This window comes from Spermophilus citellus, assembly GCF_964194105.1.
Source record: "Spermophilus citellus genome assembly, chromosome: 14".
In the NCBI taxonomy this organism is placed as follows: Eukaryota; Metazoa; Chordata; class Mammalia; order Rodentia; family Sciuridae; genus Spermophilus; species Spermophilus citellus.
Window position 1 is genome coordinate 13,187,841 of NC_138194.1, and position 5,984 is coordinate 13,193,824.

Consider the following 5,984-nt stretch of genomic DNA (forward strand, 5'->3'; position numbering starts at 1 on the left):
TGGTTTGTTTCATATTGATGTAGCCCTAAGAGGAGACTGGCGCAAATCACTTTAAATGAAAGGGGTTTCCAAGCTTCCAAAATACTACGAGTTTCCTGAAATCTCAGCACAAATTTTTTCACCCAAACTTGATGACACTTTCAGGTAATGATCAGTACCCCAATCCATCTTGGCACACCAAATTTCGTTCTTCTAGGTTAAACCGTTTGTTGGCAGTAACAGTTTTAATTTTTAGGTTTCACTCTGTTTTCTCCTATATGGATACATGTAGTTGGAACTCTAAATCAAACATGGTTTGTGCTAGCTCTTTGAAACTAGACACAATAAAGTAGTTCCAAGTTCTATCTCTATGGTTTGTTTCCTATTGATGTAGCCCTAAGCAGAGACTGGCGCAAATCCCTTTCATAAAAAGGGGTTGCCAAGATTCCAAAAAACTACGAGTTTCCTGAAATGTCAGCACACATTTTTTCACCCCATCTGGATGACACTTTCACGTTATGATCAGTACCCCAATCCCACTTGGCTCACCAAATTTCGTTCTTCTAGGTTAAACCGTTCGTTGGAAGTAACTGTTTTAATTTTTAGGTTTCACTCTGTTTTCTCCTATATGGATACATGTAGTAGGAACTGTAAATCAAACATGGTTTGTGCTAGCTCTTTGAAACTTGACACAATAAAGTAGTTCCAAGTTCTATCTCCATGGTTTGTTTCCTATTGATGTAGCCCTAAGCAGAGACTGGCGCAAATCACTTTCATGGAAAGGGGTTGCCAAGATTCCAAAAAACTACGAGTTTCCTAAAATGTCAGCACACATTTTTTCACCCAATCTGGATGACACTTTCAGGTAATGATCAGTACCCCAATCCCACTTGGCTCACCAAATTTCGTTCTTCTAGGTTAAACCGTTCGTTGGCAGTAACTGTTTTAATTTTTAGGTTTCACTCTGTTTTCTACTATATGGATACATGTAGTTGGAACTCTAAATGAAACACGGTTTGTGCTAGCTCTTTGAAACTTGACACAGTAAAGTAGTTCCAAGTTCTATCTCTATGGTTTGTTTCCTATTGATGTAGCCCTAAGCAGAGACTGGCGCAAATGCCTTTCATGGAAAGGGGTTGCCAAGATTCCAAAAAACTACGAGTTTCCTGAAATGTCAGCACACATTTTTTCACCCCATCTGGATGACACTTTCACGTAATGATCAGTACCCCAATCCCACTTGGCTCACCAAATTTCGTTCTTCTAGGTTAAACCGTTCGTTGGAAGTAACTGTTTTAATTTTTAGGTTTCACTCTGTTTTCTCCTATATGGATACATGTAGTAGGAACTGTAAATCAAACATGGTTTGTGCTAGCTCTTTGAAACTTGACACAATAAAGTAGTTCCAAGTTCTATCTCCATGGTTTGTTTCCTATTGATGTAGCCCTAAGCAGAGACTGGCGCAAATCACTTTCATGGAAAGGGGTTGCCAAGATTCCAAAAAACTACGAGTTTCCTAAAATGTCAGCACACATTTTTTCACCCAATCTGGATGACACTTTCAGGTAATGATCAGTACCCCAATCCCACTTGGCTCACCAAATTTCGTTCTTCTAGGTTAAACCGTTCGTTGGCAGTAACTGTTTTAATTTTTAGGTTTCACTCTGTTTTCTACTATATGGATACATGTAGTTGGAACTCTAAATGAAACACGGTTTGTGCTAGCTCTTTGAAACTTGACACAGTAAAGTAGTTCCAAATTCTATCTCTATGGTTTGTTTCCTATTGATGTAGCCCTAAGCAGAGACTGGCACAAATCACTTTCATGGAAAGGGGTTGCCAAGCTTGAAAAAAACTACGAGTTTCCTGAAATCTAAGCACACATTTTTTCACCCAATCTGGATGACACTTTCAGGTAATGATCAGTACCCCAATCCCACTGGGCTCTCCAAATTTCGTTCTTCCAGGTTAAACCGTTCGTTGGCAGTAACAGTTTTAATTTTTAGGTTTCACTCTGTTTTCTTCTATATGGATACATGTAGTTGGAACTCTAAATCAAAGACGGTTTGTTGTAGCTCTTTGAAACTTGACACAATAAAGTAGTAGAAAGTTCTATCTCTATCGTTTGTTTCCTATTGATGTTACCCTAAGCAGAGACTGGTGCAAATCACTTTCATGGAAAGGGGTTGCCAAGCTTCCAAAAACTACGAGTTTCCTGAAATCTCAGCACACATTTTTTCACCCAATCTTGATGACACTTTCGGGTAATGATCAGTACCCCAATCCCACTTGGCTCACCAAATTTCGTTCTTCTAGGTTTAACCGTTCGTTGGCAGTAACAGTTTTAATTTATAGGTTTCAGTCTGTTTACTCAATATGGATACATGTAGTTGGAACTCTAAATCAAAGACGGTTTGTGCTACCTCTTTGAAACTTGACACAATAAAGAAGTTCCAAGTTCTATCTCTATGGTTTGTTTCCTATTGATGTAGCCCTAAGCAGAGCCTGGCGCAAATCACTTTCGTGGAAAGGGGTTGCCAAGCTTCCAAAAACTACGAGTTTCCTGAAATCTCAGCACACATTTTTTCACCCAATCTTGATGACACTTTCAGGTAATGATCATTACCCCAATCCAACTTGGCTCACCAAATTTCGTTCTTCTAGGTTTAACCGTTCGTTGGCAGTAACAGTTTTAATTTTTAGGTTTCAGTCTGTTTTCTCCTATATGGATACATGTAGTTGGAACTCTAAATCAAACACGGTTTGTGCTAGCTCTTTCAAACTTGACACAATAAAGTAGTTCTCAGTTCTATCTGTATCATTTGTTTCCTATTGATGTAGCCCTAAGCAGAGACATGTGCAAATCAGTTTCATGGAAACGTGTTTTCAAGCTTCCAAAAAACTACGAGTTTCCTGAATTCTCAGCACACATTTTTTCACCCAATCTGGATGACACTTTCAGGTAATGATCAGTACCCCAATCCCACTGGGCTCTCCAAATTTCGTTCTTCCAGGTTAAACCGTTCGTTGGCAGTAACAGTTTTAATTTTTAGGTTTCACTCTGTTTTCTTCTATATGGATACATGTAGTTGGAACTCTAAATCATAGACGGTTTGTTGTAGCTCGTTGAAACTTGACACAATAAAGTAGTAGAAAGTTCTATCTCTATCGTTTGTTTCCTATTGATGTAGCCCTAAGCAGAGCCTGGCGCAAATCACTTTCGTGGAAAGGGGTTGCCAAGCTTCCAAAAACTACGAGTTTCCTGAAATCTCAGCACACATTTTTTCACCCAATCTTGATGACACTTTCGGGTAATGATCAGTACCCCAATCCCACTTGGCTCACCAAATTTCGTTCTTCTAGGTTTAACCGTTCGTTGGCAGTAACAGTTTTAATTTATAGGTTTCAGTCTGTTTACTCAATATGGATACATGTAGTTGGAACTCTAAATCAAAGACGGTTTGTGCTACCTCTTTGAAACTTGACACAATAAAGAAGTTCCAAGTTCTATCTCTATGGTTTGTTTCCTATTGATGTAGCCCTAAGCAGAGCCTGGCGCAAATCACTTTCGTGGAAAGGGGTTGCCAAGCTTCCAAAAACTACGAGTTTCCTGAAATCTCAGCACACATTTTTTTCACCCAATCTTGATGACACTTTCAGGTAATGATCATTACCCCAATCCAACTTGGCTCACCAAATTTCGTTCTTCTAAGTTTAACCGTTCGTTGGCAGTAACAGTTTTAATTTTTAGGTTTCAGTCTGTTTTCTCCTATATGGATAAATGTAGTTGGAACTCTAAATCAAACACGGTTTGTGCTAGCTCTTTGAAACTTGACACAATAAGGTAGTTCCAAGTTCTATCTGTATGGTTTCTTTCCTATTGATGTAGCCCTAAGCAGAGACTGGCGCAAATCACTTTCATGGAAAGGGGTTGCCAACCTTCCAAAAAACTACGAGTTTCCTGAAATCTCAGCACACATTTTTTCACCCAATCTTGATGACACTTTCAGGTAATGATCAGTACCCCAACCCAACTTGGCTCACCAAATTTCGTTCTTCTAGGTTAAACCGTTCGTTGGTAGTAACAGTTTGAATTTTTAGGTTTCACTAGGTGTTTTCCTATATGGATACATGTAGTTGGAACTCTAAATCAAACACGGTTTGTGCTAGCTCTTTGAAACTTGACACAATATGGTAGTTCCAAGTTCTATCTCTATGGTTTGTTTCCTATTGATGTAGCCCTAAGCAGAGACTTGTGCAAATCACTTTCATGGAAAGGGGTTGCCAAGCTTCCAAAAAACTACGAGTTTCCTGAATTCTCAGCACACATTTTTCACCCAATCTTGATGACACTTTCAGGTAATGATCAGTACCCCAATCCCTCTTGGCACACCAAATTTCGTTCTACTTGGTTAAACCGTTCGTTGGCAGTAACAGTTTTAATTTTTAGGTTTCACTCTGTTTTCTCCTATATAGATACATGTATTTGGAACTCTAAATCAAACATGGTTTGTGCTTGCTCTTAGAAACTTGACACAATAAAGTAGTTCCAAGTTCTATCTCTATGGTTTGTTTCCTATTGATGTAGCCCAAAGCAGAGACTGGCGCAAATCACTTTCATGGAAAGGGGTTGCCAAGGTTTCAAAAAACTACGAGTTTCCTGAATTCTCAGCACACATTTTTCACCCAATCTGGATGACACTTTCAGGTAATGATCAGTACCCCATTCCCACTTATCTCACCGAATTTCGTTCTTCTAGGTTAAACCGTTTGTTGGCAGTAACAGTTTTAATTTTTAGGTTTCACTCTGTTTTCTCTTATAAGGATACATGTAGTTGGAACACTAAATCAAACACGGTTTGTGCTAGCTGTTTGAAACTTGACACAATAAAATAGTTCCAAGTTCTATCTCTATGGTTTGTTTCCCATTGATGTAGCCCTAAGCAGAGACTGGTGCAAATCCGTTTCATGGAAAGGGGTTGCCAAGCTTCCAAAAAACTACGAGTTTCCTGAAATCTCAGCACACATTTTTTCACCCAATCTTGATGACACTTTCAGGTAATGATCAGTACCCCAATCCCACTTGGGTCACCAAATTTCATTCTTCTAGGTTAAACCGTTCGTTGGGAGTAACAGTTTTAATTTTTAGGTTTCATCTGTTTTCTCCTATATGGATACATGTGTTTGAACTCTAAATCAAATATGGTTTGTGCTAGCTCTTTGAAACTTGACACAATAGAGAAGATCCAAGTTCTATCTCTATGGTTTGTTTCCTATTGATGTAGCCCTAAGCAGAGACTGGCACAAATCACTTTCATGGAAAGGCGTTGCCAAGATTCCAAAAAACTACGAGTTTCCTGAAATCTCAGCACACATTTTTTCACCCAATCTTGATGACACTTTCAGGTAATGATCAGTACCCCATTCCCACTTGGGTCACCAAATTTCATTCTTCTAGGTTAAACCGTTCGTTGGCAGTAACAGTTTTAATTTTTAGGTTTCACTCTGTTTTCTCCTATATGGATACATGTAGTTGGAACTCTAAATCAAACACGGTTTGTGCAAGCTCTTTGAAACTTCACACAATAAAGTAGTTCCAAGTTCTATCTCTATGGTTTGTTTCCTATTGAAGTAGCCCTAAGCAGAGACTGGCGTAAATCACTTTCATGGAAAGGGGTTTCCAAGCTTCCAAAAAACTATGAGTTTCCTGAATTCTCATCACACATTTTTTCACCCAATCTTGATGACACTTTCAGGTACTGATCAGTACCCCAATCCCACTTGGCACACCAAATTTCGTTCTTCTAGGTTAAACCGTTCGTTGGCAGTAACAGTTTTAATTTTTAGGTTTCACTCTGTTTTCTCCTATATGGATATATGTAGTTGGAACTCTAAATCAAAGACGGTTTGTGCTAGCTCTTTGAAACTTGACACAATAAGGTAGTTCCACGTTCTATCTCTATGGTTTGTTTCCTATTGATGTAGCCCTAAGCAGAGACTGGAAC